The sequence below is a fragment of the Aulonocara stuartgranti genome (genome assembly GCF_965226115.1).
Source record: "Aulonocara stuartgranti genome assembly, chromosome: 3".
Classification (NCBI taxonomy): Eukaryota; Metazoa; Chordata; class Actinopteri; order Cichliformes; family Cichlidae; genus Aulonocara; species Aulonocara stuartgranti.
Window position 1 is genome coordinate 19,798,012 of NC_138941.1, and position 24,277 is coordinate 19,822,288.

General features: G+C 37.0%; 1 protein-coding gene and 2 long non-coding RNA genes across 3 annotated transcripts in view; 2 read left to right on the forward strand and 1 right to left on the reverse strand.

Annotated features, from left to right (window-relative positions):
- Nucleotides 1–24,277, reverse strand: part of LOC309700493 (uncharacterized protein) — a 2,098,293-nt gene that overhangs the window by 1,508,802 nt on the left and 565,214 nt on the right. The gene's annotated exons all lie outside the window — the stretch shown is intronic.
- Nucleotides 14,798–15,978, forward strand: LOC309701476. Its single transcript, XR_014275004.1, has 3 exons — nucleotides 14,798–15,300; nucleotides 15,417–15,520; nucleotides 15,625–15,978. It is a non-coding gene; the product is annotated as an uncharacterized lncRNA (long non-coding RNA).
- Nucleotides 21,944–24,254, forward strand: LOC309701366. The gene is made up of 3 exons (XR_014274957.1): nucleotides 21,944–22,081; nucleotides 23,070–23,098; nucleotides 23,518–24,254. It is a non-coding gene; the product is annotated as an uncharacterized lncRNA (long non-coding RNA).

Consider the following 24,277-nt stretch of genomic DNA (forward strand, 5'->3'; position numbering starts at 1 on the left):
TTATTTTTGTGTTCAATAAACCACCTTCACTTCTCCACTACTGCCTGCGATTGGATCCTCATTTATTATTTTCACACGGCTCTCCTCACCCGCCGTGACAGTACGGACCAGCCAGATATGGATCCAGCGGCAGTCACCCCACCTAGGGAGCTTCAGGAGGCCGTTATCGACTCTGCTTCTAAATTGATTTACCAGCTGTTAGAGCATGAGGGAGAAGTGTCTCTTTACACTGTGGAAGCCAGCCTACAACACCTTATTTCCAGTTACCCCTGGTTATTGGACTCACTGCGTCCGCTCGTACAGAATTTTGTTCTTCACGAGCTTCACCTACACCCCCCCCCCCGCCGCTACCGCTCGCCTGCTCATGCAGTGATATCATCAGTGACAAGTCAGGTGATAGAGGCTAATGCAAAATGGTGTTTCAGTGAGGCAGAATTTATTATGACAATACATTTTTTTTAAATACTCAGTATGAATTAAACAGGTTAAAGGTCAATGCTCTGTTGTAATATAAAGACAAAATGATTGACAGCAGCCCAGCAATATCAGTAAAACACAAATTAGCCACATGGTGCAATGTAAGGAGCTCTGTGATTGGTTAGGAAAGGACAGACTGGCCACCTCGATTTTTCTTCACTGCACATTGATCCATAGCTTTGCTCTGTAAAGGCTAACAAAGTGCTTTTGCTTTACAAAGACATTCAGCGTCGGTATTCACTCTTTTAAAATGCCACTGAACACTGGAGTGAAATGGAGCCCTGATCCTCAGAGTTTTATTGTTGCTAACATTTCTTATAGATAGCACAGATAGTGCCCCACTGCAGTAATCACTCATGTCTAGATATTCCTGTTAAAAAGGAGTTTTTCCTCCCCACTGTAACATGGCAAACATAGCAAACGGATAATCCAGCTGAAGCTTCAGACAGCCGTCAGACAGTGAAACACTGCCATCTGCTGGACGCGAATAACAAAGACGCTGCTTTGACGGGTGAGGGAGTTTCAACAAGTCTGCAACGACTCAAGCATCAAACTACAGAACTATTCGAGCGGACATGGTGCTCTAATGACTGCTTCATTAACGCAGGTCAGAAAGGATCAAACATATCAATAAATCATAAAACACAAAACAACGTCTCTTATTGCCCAGGGCTCAGGAAGTGAGTGTGTTCCTTATAGCCCAACACGTTCTCACTCCCAACTCGTCAAACGTGTGACGCATGGTCAGGCTCCCTCTGCTTCACTTATGGACCATATGGACCACCAGGTAAGACCATTTAAACGGACAGCATTTATAGAATGACTATTAAAAGTCAGCGAGTGTCAGTAATGTTAATGTGGTTATGTTAGTAATACACCGAGTGCTAATATAACAGCTTTAAGATGCATTTGTAGATATTATTACGTGTTTTACCGTCTTTATGGTGCTAGCTTAAAGTTACGGTGTAAACGTTAGCTTATATTGGAGGAAAGCTGTTACTGTTTAAACGATGTTAGCACAGAAATATTAGCTTCTGTCATGACTGATGAAGTTACTAGTTAGTGTGAATGCTTGAAAAGCATTCACAGTATTGTTATTCTAATCTTTATTATTAGTGTGAATGCTTGAAAAGCATTCACAGTATTGTTCTTCTAATCTTTATTAGTGTGAATGCTTGAAAAGCATTCACAGTATTGTTATTCTAATCTTTATTATTAGTGTGAATGCTTGAAAAGCATTCACAGTATTGTTATTCGAATCTTTATTCTATTTTATTATTATCTATTCCGTACGTTTTTTGTAATCTATCTCCTTCAAAACCGTTCAACTTAGAAAAACCATTCAAACACCATTCGATTCCTATTCTTTTGGACATGACTGCTTCTACTTTTCTCATTTTTAACATTTATATTTTTAATTTTATTCAACTTTATTCAACAAAAATTTCCCATGTATTTCAATGGGGAGACCCTTCAAATTCTCATTCAACTTACTCATTTTTAAACTCTTACTACTTCAACATACGTTCACATAGAGCCACCATTCAAACTTTAAAACGAAGACAAGACATTCAACTATTCAACTTGTATTTATCTTTTCAATATCTATTATACTTTTTCTTCAGTTCCAGTTTAAGTTTCATGATGTTTTTTCACCCGTTTCAGAGTTTATAATGGGTGTGTATGGGACGGAATGTTGGGGCTAGAGTGAGGCAGCTCAACTGCTAGAGTGAGAGGAGCAAAAAAATTAATCTTAAAATCTTTTTTAAAACTGCTGCTGTGTCCGCAGCGTTTGCTCTACAGGTATGATTTTACCCTCAAAACGTAGCCATCGCTGTCCTCTTTCATCCAATGTGTTTACTATTGTCCTAGGTGTTATGGTTCTTTCGTAAATGTCACCAATGCACAGCCTCCTCCCTCCAACTCTTCCATAGACTCTAATGTTAAAATGGCTCAGAAGGTTCGTTTGAAAATCAGAAGAGCATGGTGTCTTTACACTATCACCACGTCCATATAATAAACTCCACAGGCATGAAAACTGAGAATTAGGTAGACTGGACATTGCTGCCGCTCACGGTGAAAGAATTTCGTCAATACGACCTATACTTTTCATTTGGGAGCGATTTGTTTCGGCCTGACTTTTCTGTTCATTTTAAGCAGCAAAAGTGAGGCGCAAGTCTGTGTACGTGTGTATGGAGCCGTTGGGTGCAGTCACTATAGCAACCAGGCTCACACCTGCCTGCTTAACGAGCTCTGCCTGCCACTGTACCAAGATTCATCTTAAGCACTTCTCTTTCAACTGCTGCTGTGTCCACAGTGTTACAGCCATCATTTTACCCTCAAAACGTTGCCATCGTTGTTCTTTTTCCAACATCTTGTCTTTCAAAGCTCAGAGATGTAAACTTTTTAAACTGTGTGGGTCCAAGTGGAGGGATCACATTTTAGTCATTCAGTGATTCAAAGAATATGACCTTTTAATATTCTTTCAGATGTTTTCTGACTCTAAATGTTCTTTTCTCATTTCTTAGGTTTTTCTAATTTACAATTAAAACATTTTCAGCTTTTTTTCCAACTTCTTCTTCTGTGTAACCTTCAGCTTTTAGCAGTTCAGCACTTTTGTTTTCAGGTTAAATTCGGGTTTTTTTTTTATCTCATTCAAGATTTTTAACTTAAATTCAGTAATTAATTCATTTCAGTGCATACATTCAGATTCAAGCATTCACACTGCAGTTTCTTCAGAAAATGCACTTTCTAGTTATTAGTGTGAATGCTTGAAAAGCATTCACAGTATTGTTATTCGAATCTTTATTAGTGTGAATGCTTGAAAAGCATTCACAGTATTGTTATTCGAATCTTTATTATTATTATTATTATTATATTTTATCTATTCCGTACGTTTTTTGTAATCCTACTCCTTCAAAACCGTTCAACTTAGAAAAACCATTCAAACACCGTTAGATTCCTATTCTTTTGGACAACACTGCTTCTATTTTTCATATTTTTAACATTTATATTTTTAATTTTATTCAACTTTATTCAACAAAAATTTATAATGTATTTCAATGGGGAGACCCTTCAAATCCTCATTCAACTTACTCATTTTTAAACTCTTACTACTTCCACATACATTGACATAGAGCCACCATTCAAACTTTAAAACGAAGACAAGACATTCAACTATTCAACTTGTATTTATCTTTTCAATATCTATTATACTTTTTCTTCAGTTCCAGTTTAAGTTTCATGATGTTTTTTCACCCGTTTCAGAGTTTATAATGGGTGTGTATGGGACGGAATGTTGGGGCTAGAGTGAGGCAGCTCAACTGCTAGAGTGAGAGGAGCAAAAAAATTAATCTTAAAATCTTTTTTAAAACTGCTGCTGTGTCCGCAGCGTTTGCTCTACAGGTATGATTTTACCCTCAAAACGTAGCCATGGCTGTCCTCTTTCATCCAATGTGTTTACTATTGTACTAGGTGTTATGGTTCTTTCGTAAATGTCACCAATGCACAGCCTCCTCCCTCCAACTCTTCCATAGACTCTAATGTTAAAATGGCTCAGAAGGTTCGTTTGAAAATCAGAAGAGCATGGTGTCTTTCCACTGTCACCACGTCCATATAATAAGCTCCACAGGCATGAAAACTGAGAATTAGGTAGACTAGACATTGCTGTCGCTCACGGTGAAAGAATTTTGTCAATACGACTTTTACTTTTCATTTGGGAACGATTTGTTTCGGCCTGACTTTTCTGTTCATTTTAAGCAGCAAAAGTGAGGCGCATGTCTGTGTACGTGTGTATGGAGCCATTGGGTGCGGTCACTATAGCAACCAGGCTCACACCTGCCTGCTTAACGAGCTCTGCCTGCCACTGTCCCAAGATTCATCTTAAGCACTTCTCTTTCAACTGCTGCTGTGTCCACAGTGTTAAAGCCATCATTTTACCCTCAAATTGTCGCCATTATTGTTCTCTTTCCAACACCGTATCTTTCAAAGCTCAGGCATTTAAACTTTTTAAACTGTGTGGATCAAAGTGGAGGGATCACATTTGAGTCATTCAGTGATTCAAAGAATATGACCTTTTAATATTCATTCAGATGTTTTCTGACTCTAAATGTTCTTTTCTCATTTCTTAGGGTTTTCTAATTTACATTTAAAACATTTTCAGTTTTTTTCCAACTCCTTCTGTGTAACCTTCAGCTTTTAGCAGTTCAGCACCTTTGTTTTCAGGTTAAATTCGTTTTTTTTTTTTTGTTTTTTTTTAATCTCATTCAATATTTTTAACTCAAAATTCAGCAATTAATTCATTTCAGTGCATACATTCAGATTCAAGCATTCACACTGCAGTTTCTTCAGAAAATGCACTTTCTAGTTAGTGTGAATGCTTGAAAAGCATTCACAGTATTGTTATTCGAATCTTTATTATTATTAGTGTGAATGCTTGAAAAGCATTCACAGTATTGTTATTCGAATCTTTATTATTATTAGTGTGAATGCTTGAAAAGCATTCACAGTATTGTTATTCGAATCTTTATTATTATTATTATATATTCCGTACGTTTTTTGGCATCTAACTCCTTCAAAACCGTTCAACTTAGAAAAACCATTCAAACACCGTTAGATTCCTATTCTTTTGGACAACACTGCTTCTATTTTTCATATTTTTAACATTTATATTTTTAATTTTATTCAACTTTATTCAACAAAAATTTATAATGTATTTCAATGGGGAGACCCTTCAAATCCTCATTCAACTTACTCATTTTTAAACTCTTACTACTTCCACATACATTGACATAGAGCCACCATTCAAACTTTAAAACGAAGACAAGACATTCAACTATTCAACTTGTATTTATCTTTTCAATATCTATTATACTTTTTCTTCAGTTCCAGTTTAAGTTTCATGATGTTTTTTCACCCGTTTCAGAGTTTATAATGGGTGTGTATGGGACGGAATGTTGGGGCTAGAGTGAGACAGCTCAACTGCTAGAGTGAGAGGAGCAAAAAAATTAATCTTAAAATCTTTTTTAAAACTGCTGCTGTGTCCACAGCGTTTGCTCTACAGGTATGATTTTACCCTCAAAACGTAGCCATGGTTGTCCTCTTTCATCCAATGTGTTTACTATTGTACTAGGTGTTATGGTTCTTTCATAAATGTCACCAATGCACAGCCTCCTCCCTCCAACTCTTCCATAGACTCTAATGTTAAAATGGCTCAGAAGGTTCGTTTGAAAATCAGAAGAGCATGGTGTCTTTACACTGTCACCACGTCCATATAATAAACTCCACAGGCATGAAAACTGAGAATTAGGTAGACTAGACATGGCTGTCGCTCACGGTGAAAGAATTTTGTCAATACGACATGTACTTTTCATTTGGGAAGAATTTGTTTGGGCCTGACTTTTCTGTTCATTTTAAGCAGCAAAAGTGAGGTGCATGTCTGTGTACGTGTGTATGGAGCCATTGGGTGCAGTCACTATAGCAACCAGGCTCACACCTGCCTGCTTAACGAGCTCTGCCTGCCACTGTGCCAAGATTCATCTTAAGCACTTCTCTTTCAACTGCTGCTGTGTCCACAGTGTTACAGCCATAATTTTACCCTCAAATTGTCGCCATTATTGTTCTCTTTCCAACACCGTGTCTTTCAAAGCTCAGGCATTTAAACTTTTTAAACTGTGTGGATCAAAGTGGAGGGATCACATTTGAGTCATTCAGTGATTCAAAGAATATGAACTTTTAATATTCTTTCAGATGTTTTCTGACTCTAAATGTTCTTTTCTCATTTCTTAGGGTTTTCTAATTTACAATTAAAACATTTTCAGCTTTTTTCCAACTTCTTCTTCTGTCTAACCTTCAGCTTTTAGCAGTTCAGCACTTTTGTTTTCAGTATAAATTCGGACTTTTTTTTTTAATCTCATTCAATATTTTTAACTCAAAATTCAGCAATTAATTCATTTCAGTGCATACATTCAGATTCAAGCATTCACACTGCAGTTTCTTCAGAAAATGCACTTTCTAGTTATTATTATATATTCCGTACGTTTTTTGGCATCTAACTCCTTCAAAACCGTTCAACTTAGAAAAACCATTCAAACACCGTTAGATTCCTATTCTTTTGGACATGACTGCTTCTATTTTTCTCATTTTTAACATTTATATTTTTAATTTTATTCAACTTTATTCAACAAAAATTTATAATGTATTTCAATGGGGAGACCCTTCAAATCCTCATTCAACTTACTCATTTTTAAACTCTTACTACTTCCACATACGTTGACATAGAGCCACCATTCAAACTTTAAAACAAAGACAAGACATTCAACTATTGAACTTGTATTTATCTTTTCAATATCTATTATACTTTTTCTTCAGTTCCAGTTTAAGTTTCATGATGTTTTTTCACCCGTTTCAGAGTTTATAATGGGTGTGTATGGGACGGAATGTTGGGGCTAGAGTGAGGCAGCTCAACTGCTAGAGTGAGAGGAGCAAAAAAATTAATCTTAAAATCTTTTTTAAAACTGCTGCTGTGTCCGCAGCGTTTGCTCTACAGGTATGATTTTACCCTCAAAACGTAGCCATCGCTGTCCTCTTTCATCCAATGTGTTTACTATTGTACTAGGTGTTATGGTTTTTTCATAAATGTCACCAATGCACAGCCTCCTCCCTCCAACTCTTCCATAGACTCTAATGTTAAATTGGCTCAGAAGGTTGGTTTGAAAATCAGAAGAGCATGGTGTCTTTCCACTGTCACCACGTCCATATAATAAACTCCACAGGCATGAAAACTGAGAATTCAGTAGACTAGAAGCTGCTGTCGCTCACGGTGAAAGAATTTTGTCAATACGACTTTTACTTTTCATTTGGGAACGATTTGTTTCGGCCTGACTTTTCTGTTCATTTTAAGCAGCAAAAGTGAGGCGCATGTCTGTGTCGTGTGTATGGAGCCATTGGGTGCAGTCACTATAGCAACCAGGCTCACACCTGCCTGCTTAACGAGCTCTGCCTGCCACTGTACCAAGATTCATCTTAAGCACTTCTCTTTCAACTGCTGCTGTGTCCACAGTGTTACAGCCATCATTTTACCCTCAAATTGTCGCCATTATTGTTCTCTTTCCAACACCGTATCTTTCAAAGCTCAGGCATTTAAACTTTTTAAACTGTGTGGATCAAAGTGGAGGGATCACATTTTAGTCATTCAGTGATTCAAAGAATATGACCTTTTAATATTCTTTCAGATGTTTTCTGACTCTAAATGTTCTTTTCTCATTTCTTAGGTTTTTCTAATTTACAATTAAAACATTTTCAGCTTTTTTCCAACTTCTTCTTCTGTGTAACCTTCAGCTTTTAGCAGTTCAGCACTTTTGTTTTCAGGTTAAATTCGGGTTTTTTTTTTAATCTCATTCAAAATTTTTAACTTAAATTCAGTAATTATTTCATTTCAATGCATACATTCAGATTCAAGCATTCACACTGCAGTTTCTTCAGAAAATGCACTTTCTAGTTATTATTATATTTTATCTATTCCGTACGTTTTTTGTAATCCTACTCCTTCAAAACCGTTCAACTTAGAAAAACCATTCAAACACCGTTAGATTCCTATTCTTTTGGACAACACTGCTTCTATTTTTCATATTTTTAACATTTATATTTTTAATTTTATTCAACTTTATTCAACAAAAATTTATAATGTATTTCAATGGGGAGACCCTTCAAATCCTCATTCAACTTACTCATTTTTAAACTCTTACTACTTCCACATACATTGACATAGAGCCACCATTCAAACTTTAAAACGAAGACAAGACATTCAACTATTCAACTTGTATTTATCTTTTCAATATCTATTATACTTTTTCTTCAGTTCCAGTTTAAGTTCCATGATGTTTTTTCACCCGTTTCAGAGTTTATAATGGGTGTGTATGGGACGGAATGTTGGGGCTAGAGTGAGACAGCTCAACTGCTAGAGTGAGAGGAGCAAAAAAATTAATCTTAAAATCTTTTTTAAAACTGCTGCTGTGTCCACAGCGTTTGCTCTACAGGTATGATTTTACCCTCAAAACGTAGCCATGGCTGTCCTCTTTCATCCAATGTGTTTACTATTGTACTAGGTGTTATGGTTCTTTCATAAATGTCACCAATGCACAGCCTCCTCCCTCCAACTCTTCCATAGACTCTAATGTTAAAATGGCTCAGAAGGTTCGTTTGAAAATCAGAAGAGCATGGTGTCTTTCCACTGTCACCACGTCCATATAATAAACTCCACAGGCATGAAAACTGAGAATTAGGTAGACTAGACATGGCTGTCGCTCACGGTGAAAGAATTTTGTCAATACGACATGTACTTTTCATTTGGGAAGAATTTGTTTGGGCCTGACTTTTCTGTTCATTTTAAGCAGCAAAAGTGAGGTGCATGTCTGTGTACGTGTGTATGGAGCCATTGGGTGCAGTCACTATAGCAACCAGGCTCACACCTGCCTGCTTAACGAGCTCTGCCTGCCACTGTGCCAAGATTCATCTTAAGCACTTCTCTTTCAACTGCTGCTGTGTCCACAGTGTTAAAGCCATCATTTTACCCTCAAATTGTCGCCATTATTGTTCTCTTTCCAACACCGTGTCTATCAAAGCTCAGGCATTTAAACTTTTTAAACTGTGTGGATCAAAGTGGAGGGATCACATTTGAGTCATTCAGTGATTCAAAGAATATGACCTTTTAATATTCATTCAGATGTTTTCTGACTCTAAATGTTCTTTTCTCATTTCTTAGGGTTTTCTAATTTACATTTAAAACATTTTCAGTTTTTTTCCAACTCCTCCTTCTGTGTAACCTTCAGCTTTTAGCAGTTCAGCACCTTTGTTTTCAGGTTAAATTCGGGGTTTTTTTTGTTTTTTTTTTTTAATCTCATTCAAAATTTTTAACTTAAATTCAGTAATTATTTCATTTCAATGCATACATTCAGATTCAAGCATTCACACTGCAGTTTCTTCAGAAAATGCACTTTCTAGTTATTATTATTATTATATTTTATTTTTCCGTACGTTTTTTCAAAGCCTACTCCTTCAAAACCGTTCAACTTAGAAAAACCATTCAAACACCGTTAGATTCCTATTCTTTTGGACAACACTGCTTCTATTTTTCATATTTTTAACATTTATATTTTTAATTTTATTCAACTTTATTCAACAAAAATTTATAATGTATTTCAATGGGGAGACCCTTCAAATCCTCATTCAACTTACTCATTTTTAAACTCTTACTACTTCCACATACATTGACATAGAGCCACCATTCAAACTTTAAAACGAAGACAAGACATTCAACTATTCAACTTGTATTTATCTTTTCAATATCTATTATACTTTTTCTTCAGTTCCAGTTTAACTTTCATGATGTTTTTTCACCCGTTTCAGAGTTTATAATGGGTGTGTATGGGACGGAATGTTGGGGCTAGAGTGAGACAGCTCAACTGCTAGAGTGAGAGGAGCAAAAAAATTAATCTTAAAATCTTTTTTAAAACTGCTGCTGTGTCCACAGCGTTTGCTCTACAGGTATGATTTTACCCTCAAAACGTAGCCATGGCTGTCCTCTTTCATCCAATGTGTTTACTATTGTACTAGGTGTTATGGTTCTTTCATAAATGTCACCAATGCACAGCCTCCTCCCTCCAACTCTTCCATAGACTCTAATGTTAAAATGGCTCAGAAGGTTCGTTTGAAAATCAGAAGAGCATGGTGTCTTTACACTGTCACCACGTCCATATAATAAACTCCACAGGCATGAAAACTGAGAATTAGGTAGACTAGACATGGCTGTCGCTCACGGTGAAAGAATTTTGTCAATACGACATGTACTTTTCATTTGGGAAGAATTTGTTTGGGCCTGACTTTTCTGTTCATTTTAAGCAGCAAAAGTGAGGTGCATGTCTGTGTCGTGTGTATGGAGCCATTGGGTGCAGTCACTATAGCAACCAGGCTCACACCTGCCTGCTTAACGAGCTCTGCCTGCCACTGTGCCAAGATTCATCTTAAGCACTTCTCTTTCAACTGCTGCTGTGTCCACAGTGTTAAAGCCATCATTTTACCCTCAAATTGTCGCCATTATTGTTCTCTTTCCAACACCGTGTCTTTCAAAGCTCAGGCATTTAAACTTTTTAAACTGTGTGGATCAAAGTGGAGGGATCACATTTGAGTCATTCAGTGATTCAAAGAATATGACCTTTTGATATTCATTCAGATGTTTTCTGACTCTAAATGTTCTTTTCTCATTTCTTAGGGTTTTCTAATTGACATTTAAAACATTTTCAGTTTTTTTTCCAACTCCTTCTTCTGTGTAACCTTCAGCTTTTAGCAGTTCAGCACCTTTGTTTTCAGGTTAAATTCGGGTTTTTTTTTTTTTTTTTTAATCTCATTCAATATTTTTAACTCAAAATTCAGCAATTAATTCATTTCAGTGCATACATTCAGATTCAAGCATTCACACTGCAGTTTCTTCAGAAAATGCACTTTCTAGTTATTATTATTATATTTTATTCTGTATTCCGTACGTTTTTTGTAATCCTATAACTTGAAAACCGTTCAACTTAGAAAAACCATTCAAACACCGTTAGATTCCTATTCTTTTGGATGTTAATACATGAAAATGAGTCGTCCCCTGTCAGTTCTGGACAACACAACACCTGAGTCTTCCAATGTTTGGATGACATCTTTGAATGACAAATACAAAGCCAGACCTGAAACACCAGAGTATGAGGAGATGTGCATGGCAGACTTTGCTGCTACTTGCAGGATTGTCTATGGCCAACAGAAAAAAGGTAAAGATGTTTTGCCCCTTCTCAATGAGATGGGGTTTGTGCAAAGGCGCAAAAACAATAAGCCTGCTATCATCAGATTTCACCGCTGCTCACAAGAAAAACATCCAGAGCAATATTACGGAAGACTGCTTAAACTGTACCTTCCTCATCGTTCAGACCACGAACTGAAAACACCATCGTTGCCAACCTATCAGGCTTTCTATGGTGCTGGCTGTGTACAGCTGCCAGGTACTGACCGTCTTGAGTACGTGCAACACATTGTCAAAAGAAACAGAGAAAAATATGAGAAAAACAGTGAGGAGATCGAGAGCGCTGTTGAGGAATATGAGCAGAACAGAGGTGTGACTGACGAATGGTGTAATCTGGCACCTGAATCAGATCTCGTAAGGTTGCCACTTGTTGAACAAGAAAGAGAGCGAGACAATGAAAATGAACAGGAAGATGTGCCCGACTACAGCCGTCAGGCTGATGCTTCAACAGAAGTCAGAGCCATCAGGGAACCCCCTGCTATTGATCCCACATTGTTACGTCAGATGTTTCAGAATCTGAACAAGAAGCAAGCCTGCATATTTTATGCAGTTAGAGACTGGTGCATTAAAAGAGTCTGTGCTCTAAATCCAGAGCAGTTTTTCTTTTATATTAATGGTGGTGCTGGAACAGGAAAATCACATCTTATCAAATGCATCTACTCAGAAGCATCTAAGATACTGAGCAAAGTGCCCAGATATGCAGACGACGTTGACATATCAAAACCCACTGTCCTGTTAACTGCTTTCACTGGGACTGCAGCTTTTAACATTTCTGGAACAACACTGCATTCTCTTCTCAAGCTGCCTAGAAGCTTAAAACCTCCCATTCAGGGACTTGGCAATCAGCTGGATGAAGTCAGATCAGAACTTTTGAATGCTGAAATAATCGTCATTGACGAAGTGTCTATGGTGTCAAGACATCTGTTTGCATATGTAGATGCAAGACTCAAACAGATCAAAGGGACTCGGAGACCCTTTGGAGGCATGTCAGTCATTGCTGTCGGAGACTTCTATCAGCTACCCCCAGTGCGACAGTCTAAACCTCTCTGTGTGCACGACCCGTCTGAGATCGACCTGTGGCGGGAGCATTTTCAGATGATCACTCTGACTGAGATTATGCGTCAGAAAGATGATGTTGTCTTTGCAGAGATGCTGAACAGAATTCGTGTGAAAGGAAAGTTGGATGAGCTTTGCGAAGCAGATAGAAATTTGTTGTCACAGGCCATAACTGAACCAGCCCTTTGTCCAACTGATGCGTTGCACATTTTTGCAACTAATAAAGAAGTGGATGCACACAACTCTGCAACACTGGCTCTGCTCCACACTCATATCATTGACATCCATGCAGATGATTATAGAAAAGATCCTAGAACTGGCAGAATGGCACTTCAAGACAGACCATTGAAAGGAGGTAAAAACGAGTTACCAGACACACTGAAAGTTGCAGAAGGAGCTCGTGTCATGCTCACCAGAAACATTGACATACAAAATGGTTTGGTTAATGGAGCTTTTGGAATACTACTTAGAGTAGTTCACTCTGAAAACGACCAACACATCATCAAGCTTGGACTTAAAATGGATAATGAGACATCTGGAAAGAATAACCGCACACCAGCAGACGACATGGTGTACATTGAGAGAGCAGAGGAGAATCTGAAGCAGAAAGGAGTGGTACGAAGACAGTTCCCAGTGAAGCTGGCCTTTGCATGTACAATACATAAGGTACAGGGTATGACAACTACATCAGCTGTTGTCTCTCTTAAGAGCATTTTTGAGCCCGGCATGGCCTACGTAGCTGTCAGTAGAGTGACGTCTCTCAGTGGACTGTATCTTCTTGATATGGAAGAGAAAAAAATATTCACCAACCCAGAAATCACTGCAGCGCTTGAGAACATGAGACAAGCCAACCTTGATGACATGATGCCTCTTCTACACGTGAGGCAAACACTGAGCAGGTCAGAGGTTTTCACCATTGTTCATCATAATACAGAGGGACTGCCAGCTCACATTAATGACATCAAAAGTCACCATGAATTGTGTCTAGCAGATGTTTTGTGCCTAACAGAAACACACCTGCGGGGCTCTTTTGTCGCAGAGAGTCTCCACTTGGAAAATTACAATTTGTTCAAACGCAACAGACACCTGTCCTACACAAACTTTCCCCAGATGGCAAACAGAAGTGGTGGTGGAGTTGCTGTTTATGTGAAAAGTGACATTCAAGTGCATGAAAAACAGTACATCCATAATGTAACTGACCTTGAATTTCTGGCTTTAAAGGTTGAAGCACCAGTCAGTGCTCTGATTGCAGTTGTATACAGACCTCCAGACTACACTCTGAGGCCATTCCTGAAAAACCTGGTAAGCCTATTAGACTCATTGGAGATCATGGACTGTCATCCCATCATAGTTTGTGGTGATTTTAATGAGAATGTTTTATCCAGTGCAAACAAACCAATCCTGGAGCTGTTTGAGTCTAGGGGATACGCACAGGTCATCACTGCCCCTACCACAGAGAAGAACACACTGCTTGACCTAATTTTCATTTCTCAGTCAGATCGATGTCTCCATTCTGGAGTCATGAAGACATACCATAGTTACCATGACCCAGTATACTGTGTATTGTCCTGTGATGATTCATGATCTAGATCTTTGAATACAGTAAGTAATATCTATATTTTTGAATGACTTAAGAAAGTAGAGCGATATTTAAAAGTTGACGCCCTGCATTGCAGTATAATGTTTGATGACAATTTTATTTATTACAGAAAATCTAAAATTCACTAACAGTAACCTATAAATGTCAGAAAAATCAAATATAGCAGTTTAAAATGAATAGTGTAGGCATATCCTCTCTGCAGCCAGGCTTCAACATCCTGCCAGGCTGCCCCAGTCTCACTGTGGCTGGGAGGGAGGGAGGGTGGACCAGAGGATTGCCCACACAAAACATAAATGTTCAACAGCTTCTTCATTGTTTCTGAGAGAACAATAATGACTAAAGGTTGCTTTTTAAAAAAACAAACAAACAAACAAACAAACAAACAAACCTAATTACAGCAATAATGACAGTTAAGCCACTTTATGTGTGCCTCTATTTTGAAATACTATTTACAAAAATATTATTATTTTGGTTTGTTATAAACTTTAAACTTTTTCAAAAGTACACAATTATATTTTTGGACAAATTTTTCTATGAAACATAAATTTTTATGAGCTTTTATCATGTTTCTGGCCAGTGCAATCATCAGGGTGGGTCTGGGTTGATAACTGCACATTTCTGGCCAGAAATGTTTCAGCAGTGTTACATATGTAGTGCATATGTTACACTTGCTTTCTGTTACCAGATGATACCCTACATTTGTATAGACATTTGATGGTGTGAGGTTGGGGAGTTGAGTGGGAGGGGGGGGGGGGGGGGGGTACGGTGGGAGTTGAGGGGGGGGGGGGTTCCTTTCCTGTTAGGTTTCCTTTTTTTTTTCTTTTTTTTTTTTTTAAGCAAGACACAGTCCTCCTGTGTCTTCTCCAATCTTCACATGTAAAATCCAACAATGTGAAGCACATAGCAGCCAGAAACTGTAATGCCACAGATCAGAGAAACTTCATCATCACCATCTTCATCGCCATACGATCAGAGCGTGAGACTTCACATCTGGAGCACAGGAGAGATTCTGTGATAAGTCTTCCTTCTAGCTTGTCCCACAAGCAGTCGGTGAGATTTACTAACAACAAAAAGGGTTAATGACATTATTTCCATGAAAACATGTATTCATTCTTTGTGAAGTGTTTAAATTGTGTTTTCACTTGACCTTAGGAGTGTTAGAGTGTATTGTAATGTCTGTACTCAGGTGTTTCCCTCTGTGATCCATCCCCTTCAGAGCCGAGACACTCAGGACTGAACAGACTGCACAGTTTCTGTGACTGAGCCTCCAAAACACCTTCTTTGAAACCACTCATGATAGAAGGGCTTCATATTTGCAGCAGCACTACTACAGGTATTCAGTTTATTACAGGATGTGTTTGTTTCTTAGGACCAGCTCTGAGTGCACACTACCTAACATATACACCTTTCTGTTTATTACAAACCAACTACTCTGGATCATACGGCCAGTTGGCAGGAATGTTGCTGCAGGAAAACATCCCTGGAGATCACCATCATTGTCAGACTGACTGTGCCTCCTCTGTGCAGTGTCAAGATCCTCCCTAAATGAGTGTGTAAGTTAACATTTTCATTATTTTATTCCCTTTGACAAGACAAGTATCACTGATATTTACATTTACAACTACATATGTTCCCGTTTTCTGCTCTTCTTTTAAAGTCCTCAGCTATCCTGCTTCTGTGCTGCTTGCCACACATCAAACACTGGCCGGATGACAGGGAGGATCCACTCTGAAGTCACTGGACGTGATGAGGATCATATGGGACTTCATAGTTTCACAGAAACGTTGTGCTCTGTGATTACAGGTTTTAAATGGACATAATGACTGCCTCTCTCTGATCAACAGGCTAAAGGATTGTTGTCATTGTTAGTGCTCTGTACAATGTATGCTTATTTAGTATTTCATCACAGAGCAAACCTTTATTTATTTAACATATTTTTATTTTGTTTTAATGTTGAATTAACTGTGGGGATTTTTTTAAGTGGGCACTCGGGATGTCATATGACCAGAAATGTGGTAACTGGAATTCAACGTTATGGAAGAAAAAATCTGTTAAGAACAAAACACACACAAAACCCCCCAAGAAAATTCAAATTCATTCCATGTAATCCAATCTAAAACATTTTAAACTGCTGAACAGCAACACAAACAGTGTTAAAAAACAGTGTTAACAGAATGATTATGATGATTTTGTACCAAAGTTTCAGGTCACATGGCACACCTAGTGTGTAGTGTGGGGTATCAGCTGGTAAGTATAGGTTTTTTTTTCATATTTGTGTACTTAGAGTTTAGATAGATAAAGCCTTGTGTATAATAATTAGTCATAACCACAACTCAAAGTCAGGGACTAACTAATTTTGGGACTTTGTGTCTGAGCCCAGGTTAAAACAATGTGTAAAAAAGCATTTAGTGGCATGGCTGAACAATGCTGTATTGATACTTATTTATCCATGTTCACAAAAAGGACTAATGTGTTTATTTGATTATTTGCACGTGTTAAACTGTGTCACCACCTTAGGCTTTCATTTGAGTTTACTCAAAAATCTCTATACAGTTCTCTTTTACCACTGTGTGGACTCTGTTTACATTAAAACATAAAGAAGAATGAGTAATAAAAAGATGTGTAGACAGATTAAGTAGGACGATAGAAACAGCTGTTCAGCCATGTTCTAAGAAACCAACACAATTTAAAGGTTCAGGATTGTGGTTTTAAAAGTTGAATTTTCATGTATTTCATATCTTGCTTATTATTTTTTATTTAGTTATTTAATTTAGTTATTTTTATTTATTCTACTAGTCCTTTTCAGAAAGAAGCTGTAAAATATGACTTAAGATTTTTATGTTATTTTCTATGACATACAAAACAAATTGATGTATGTAATACTATTAAACATGATATACACATGTGTATATGTCTGAAAAACATTATGCTGTATATTAAAGTTTGCATTTTCTCCAGAATTTTTGTTCATCTTTTAAGTTCATTTCAGTTAGAAGAATTTGAACTTTTAATATTCATTCAGAGATTTTCTGACTCTAAATTTTCTTTTGTCATTACTCATTTTTTTATTATTTACATTTTAAACATGTTTAGCTTTTTTCCAACTTCTTCTGTGTGAACATCAGCTTTCAAAAGTTCTGCACTTTTGTTTTCACTTTAAAAATTCTGTATTTTCCAGCTCATTCAGAATTTTTAACTTAACATTCAGCAATTAATTCATTTCAGTGCATACATTCAGATTCAAGCATTCACACTGCAGTTTCTTCAGAAAATGCACTTTCTAGTTATTATATTTTATTTTTCCGTACGTTTTTTGAAAGCCTACTCCTTCAAAACCGTTCAACTTAGAAAAACCATTCAAACATCGTTAGATTCCTATTATTTTGGACAACATTGCTTCTATTTTTCTCATTTTTAACATTTATATTTTTAATTTTATTCAACTTTATTCAACAAAAATTTCCCATGTATTTCAATGGGGAGACCCTTCAAATTCTCATTCAACTTACTCATTTTTAAACTCTTACTACTTCAACATACGTTCACATAGAGCCACCATTCAAACTTTAAAACGAAGACAAGACATTCAACTATTCAACTTGTATTTATCTTTTCAATATCTATTATACTTTTTCTTCAGTTCCAGTTTAAGTTTCATGATGTTTTTTCACCCGTTTCAGAGTTTATAATGGGTGTGTATGGGACGGAATGTTGGGGCTAGAGTGAGGCAGCTCAACTGCTAGAGTGAGAGGAGCAAAAAAATTAATCTTAAAATCTTTTTTAAAACTGCTGCTGTGTCCACAGCGTTTGCTCTACAGGTATGATTTTACCCTCAAAACGTAGCCATGGCTGTCCTCTTTCATCCAATGTGTTTACTATTGTACTAGGTGTTATGGTTCTTTCATAAATGTCACCAATGCACAGCCTCCTCCCTCCAACTCTTCCATAGACTCTAATGTTAAAATGGCTCAGAAGGTTCGTTTGAAAATCAGAAGAGCATGGTGTCTTTCCACTGTCACCACATCCATATAATAAACTCCACAGGCATGAAAACTGAGAATTCAGTAGACTAGAAGCTGCTGTCGCTCACGGTGAAAGAATTTTGTCAATACGACTTTTACTTTTCATTTGGGAACGATTTGTTTCGGCCTGACTTTTCTGTTCATTTTAAGCAGCAAAAGTGAGGTGCATGTCTGTGTACGTGTGTATGGAGCCATTGGGTGCGGTCACTATAGCAACCAGGCTCACACCTGCCTGCTTAACGAGCTCTGCCTGCCACTCTGCCAAGATTCATATTAAACACTTCTCTTTCAACTGCTGCTGTGTCCACAGTGTTAAAGCCATCATTTTACCCTCAAAACGTCGCCATCGTTGTTCTTTTTCCAACATCTTGTCTTTCAAAGCTCAGAGATGTAAACTTTTTAAACTGTGTGGGTCCAAGTGGAGGGATCACATTTGAGTCATTCAGTGATTCAAAGAATATGAACTTTTAATATTCTTTCAGATGTTTTCTGACTCTAAATGTTCTTTTCTCATTTCTTAGGGTTTTCTAATTTACAATTAAAACATTTTCAGCTTTTTTCCAACTTCTTCTGCTGTGTAACCTTCAGCTTTTAGCAGCTCAGCACTTTTGTTTTCAGGTTAAATTCGGGTTTTTTTTTTAATCTCATTCAAGATTTTTAACTTAAATTCAGTAATTAATTCATTTCAGTGCATACATTCAGATTCAAGCATTCACACTGCAGTTTCTTCAGAAAATGCACTTTCTAGTTAGTGTGAATGCTTGAAAAGCATTCACAGTATTGTTCTTCTAATCTTTATTAGTGTGAATGCTTGAAAAGCATTCACAGTATTGTTCTTCTAATCTTTATTCTATTTTTTAGTGTGAATGCTTGAAAAGCATTCACAGTATTGTTCTTCTAATCTTTATTATTATATTTTATCTATTCCGTACGTTTTTTGAAAGCCTACTCCTTCAAAACCGTTCAACTTAGAAAAACCATTCAAACATCGTTAGATTCCTATTATTTTGGACATGATTGCTTGTATTTTTCTCATTTTTAACATTTATATTTTTAATTTTATTCAACTTTATTCAACAAAAATTTCCCATGTATTTCAATGGGGAGACCCTTCAAATTCTCATTCAACTTACTAATTTTTAAACTCTTACTACTTCAACATACGTTCACATAGAGCCACCATTCAAACTTTAAAACGAAGACAAGACATTCAACTATTCAACTTGTATTTATCTTTTCAATATCTATTATACTTTTTCTTCAGTTCCAGTTTAAGTTTCATGATGTTTTTTCACCCGTTTCAGAGTTTATAATGGGTGTGTATGGGACGGAATGTTGGGGCTAGAGTGAGGCAGCTCAACTGCTAGAGTGAGAGGAGCAAAAAAATTAATCTTAAAATCTTTTTTAAAACTGCTGCTGTGTCCACAGCGTTTGCTCTACAGGTATGATTTTACCCTCAAAACGTAGCCATGGCTGTCCTCTTTCATCCAATGTGTTTACTATTGTCCTAGGTGTTATGGTTCTTTCATAAATGTCACCAATGCACAGCCTCCTCCCTCCAACTGTTCCATAGACTCTAATGTTAAAATGGCTCAGAAGGTTCGTTTGAAAATCAGAAGAGCATGGTGTCTTTCCACTGTCACCATGTCCATATAATAAACTCCACAGACATGAAAACTGAGAATTTGGTAGACTAGACATTGCTGTCGCTCACGGTGAAAGAATTTTGTCAATACGACTTTTACTTTTCATTTGGGAACGATTTGTTTCGGCCTGACTTTTCTGTTCATTTTAAGCAGCAAAAGTGAGGTGCATGTCTGTGTGCGTGTGTATGGAGCCATTGGGTGCGGTCACTATAGCAACCAGGCTCACACCTGCCTGCTTAACGAGCTCTCTCTGCCACTCTGCCAAAATTCATCTTAAACACTTCTCTTTCAACTGCTGCTGTGTCCACAGTGTTAAAGCCATCATTTTACCCTCAAAACGTCGCCATCGTTGTTCTTTTTCCAACATCTTGTCTTTCAAAGCTCAGAGATGTAAACTTTTTAAACTGTGTGGGTCCAAGTGGAGGGATCACATTTTAGTCATTCAGTGATTCAAAGAATATGACCTTTTAATATTCTTTCAGATGTTTTCTGACTCTAAATGTTCTTTTCTCATTTCTTAGGTTTTTCTAATTTACAATTAAAACATTTTCAGCTTTTATCCAACTTCTTCTTCTGTGTAACCTTCAGCTTTTAGCAGTTCAGCACTTTTGTTTTCAGGTTAAATTCGGGGTTTTTTTTTAAATCTCATTCAAAATTTTTAACTTAAATTCAGTAATTATTTCATTTCAATGCATACATTCAGATTCAAGCATTCACACTGCAGTTTCTTCAGAAAATGCACTTTCTAGTTTATTTATTATTATTCTGTATTCCGTACGTTTTTTGTAATCTATCTCCTTCAAAACCGTTCAACTTAGAAAAACCATTCAAACACCGTTAGATTCCTATTCTTTTGGACAACACTGCTTCTATTTTTCTCATTTTTAACATTTATATTTTTTATTTTATTCAACTTTATTTAACAAAAATTTATAATGTATTTCAATGGAGAGACCCTTCAAATTCTCATTCAAATTCCTCCTCTTTAAACTGTATCTACTTCCACATACATTGACATAGAGCCACCATTCAAACTTTAAAACGAAGACAAGACATTCAACTATTCAACTTGTATTTATCTTTTCAATATCTATTATACTTTTTCTTCAGTTCCAGTTTAAGTTTCATGATGTTTTTTCAGCCGTTTCAGAGTTTATAATGGGTGTGTATGGGATGGAATGTTGGGGCTAGAGTGAGACAGCTCAACTGCTAGAGTGAGAGGAGCAAAAAAATTAATCTTAAAATCTTTTTTAAAACTGCTGCTGTGTCCGCAGCGTTTGCTCTACAGGTATGATTTTACCCTCAAAACGTAGCCATCGCTGTCCTCTTTCATCCAATGTGTTTACTATTGTACTAGGTGTTATGGTTCTTTCGTAAATGTCACCAATGCACAGCCTCCTCCCTCCAACTCTTCCATAGACTCTAATGTTAAAACGGCTCAGAAGGTTCGTTTGAAAATCAGAAGAGCATGGTGTCTTTCCACTGTCACCACGTCCATATAATAAACTCCACAGGCATGAAAACTGAGAATTCAGTAGACTAGACATTGCTGTCACTCACGGTGAAAGAATTTCGTCAATACGACTTGTACTTTTCATATGGGAACGATTTGTTTCGGCCTGACTTTTCTGTTCATTTTAAGCAGCAAAAGTGAGGTGCATGTCTGTGTCGTGTGTATGGAGCCATTGGGTGCAGTCACTATAGCAACCAGGCTCACACCTGCCTGCTTAACAAGCTCTCTCTCACTCTGCCAAGATTAAATCAAAAATGTGTGTTATATCTAAGCAGTTGTAGTAAGATTAACTTTTTCAATAGGTACAATAAGACAGGTTTGACAGGCTTTTGCCACAGATTAACAGTATGTCAGTAGTTAGTATAGGCTAACTGAATAGAGCCCTGAATTATTGCCCTGTTAAATTCAAGTTGATTGTGTATTGGTGGACTTGTCTTCTCCACACAGGTTTTTCAGATCTGGGCAGTTTGAGTCAGTTGATGACTTTAAAATAATCTTTTCTGACTGGATAATTAAAGCTCACAGCATCTACCTGTCTGTAGTGTATTTTCCCACATTTTAAATAATCTAATCTCATTTAATGTCTCTGTTTTTAGTCTGTCTAGTTTATCTCCCCACAAATACGCTCAAAGTAGTCTTAAAATAAAATCCATAAAACAGTTCAAGATGATGACTTTTTATTTGCTCATTTAATGCCAGTTGCCCTCTTTCCTGAGTATAAGCGAATGAGTGACATAAAGAGAAAAAGTACCAATTTGTATGCTGGTGAGTCTTGTGTATTTTTTTCTCTGTCTCTCTATGACAGAGAAATATATATGCTCATTATTGATGTTCAAACTGATGCTCAAATTTCCAAGCACCACCTGAACGCCTCATCGGTCTTTAACTAATCACTACACCAACGGTTGTCATTCCGCTTTGCTCTCTGCTGTGGTAAGTACAATACACTCAGTACAGCACTGTTTTAATTTTATGATGGTAAAAATACATGTTTGACATTTAAACTCACATATCAAGTCTTTTTAAAGTTCAACAGAGTTCAAAGAATAAAGAAAGCAAAAAAAGAATAACCTTTGCTACCATTTATATAGGTTTATGACTTTTGCTGTTAGCAGCAGTGCTAACGCTAGCTTCAATGCTAATGCTAGCTATAGTGCTAACATTAGCCTTAGCAGTTGTTAACTGACAAAAAGAATATTCTTGTGATATTCCTGTGATATTTATTGGCGGTCAGTGAGACAAAAGTAACAAATGAGATTTATTATTGCCATTGTGCCTCAGTTTTAACAGTAAGAGTACTTCATGACTTTTGCTGTTAGTAGCAGGAATGCTAACGCTAGCTTCAATGCTAACGCTAGCTTCAATGCTAATGCTAGCTATAGTGCTAACACTAGCCTTAGCAGTTGTTAACTGACAAAAAGAATATTCCTGTGATATTCCTGTGATATTTATTGGCGGTCAGTGAGACAAAAGTAACAAATGAGATTTATTATTGCCATTGTGCCTCAGTTTTAACAGTAAGAGTACTTCATGACTTTTGCTGTTAGTAGCAGTGCTAATGCTAGCTTCGATGCTAATGCTAGCATCAATGCTAACGCTAGCTATAGTGCCAACACTAGCCTTAGCAGTTTTTAACTGACAAAAAGAATATTCCTGTGATATTCCTGTGATATTTATTGGCGGTCAGTGAGACAAAAGTAACAAATGAGCTTTATTATTGCCATTGTGCCTCAGTTTTAACAGTAAGAGTGCTAGTTCTACCAGCAGTGCTAACACTAACTGAAGTGCTAACGCTAGCATTCCTGCTAGCGTTAGCACTTCTATAAGTTCAGTGTATCATGTCGTGTGGGCTTTGTTTTTTTGTTAGTCTGATAACACTGTACAGACAACTAACATGTTATTTCTCGTCTTACACTTTCAGGAACTTGACTCACATCTGTGCTTTGCCTGGTAGGTGTGCACATACTGTTAGAGAAGTACACCAAAATAAAAAAAAAGAGTCTGACTAATATAAGCTTTAAAGTGATGGGTTCAAACTTTGTGCTAGACCTTTTAAATACATTTTTATAATAAATACACATAAGTTCAGCTTAACAATTGGGCTAAAATATTTTTTTCGTACATTTTTGCACATTACATGTGATTAGTTAACAATTCACTCAATCATATTTGTATTTAAAAATATTATTGCTGAATTTAATTAAATATTTATTCTTTTAAAAAGTGCCCAATTATGCAACTTTTTGCACGTGGCAGCCGACGGCAGTATATTTATTTTGTCCTTTTTCAGTAGTCACAATTAGTTTATACAATTACCATGTGATATCATTTTAATAAAATTATTATTTTTTCTTGTTTTTTGTTCACAGTGTGCAGAAGAAGAACAAGGACCAGATCTCCAGTCTTCTCTCTCACATCCCAACCCCCCAACCCCTCTATCCTCTGTCCTGCTCCACCTGTTGTCTCTGCCTTCTTTCCATCTGTATTTCACTCTGTGGTTTGTGAGAAATTTTGCCAAACCAAGAATCTTATTGCGGTTTGATTTAAAGCCGTGTCTCTCCTGCTCTGTCTGTTCTCTCTGCTAAATTTTCTCTCTACCTGTTTTTCACTCTTGGCTTGCTGCTGAAAAACGCCAAGCCAATAAAGCAATAAAGAGTGCATATTTTGCCTCAACCTATGAACAAACTGAACAAACAAAGAAAACTCTGCGGTTTGATTTAAAGCCGTGTCTCTCCTGCTCTGTCTGTTCTCTCTTCTAAATTTTCTCTCTACCTGTTTTTCACTCTTGGCTTGCTGCTGAAAAACGCCAAGCCATTAAAGCAATAAAGAGTGCATATATTGCCTCTACCTGAGAACAAACTGAACAAACAAAGAAAACTCTAATTCACGGTTTGATTGTGATTTCCCAGCCGTGTCTCTCCTGCTCTGTCTGTTCTCTCTTCTAAAGTTTCTCTCTACCTGTTTTTCATTCTGGGCTTGCTGCTAAGTTGTGCCAAGCCAATAAAGAGAGTGCATATTATTCTCTCGACTGACGAACAAACTGTCAAACAAACAAAGACATCTGTTTCTGAGAAATAAAAACTGAAATATAAAGACAAAGAAAACATCTGCTGTGTGCCACTCTTATTT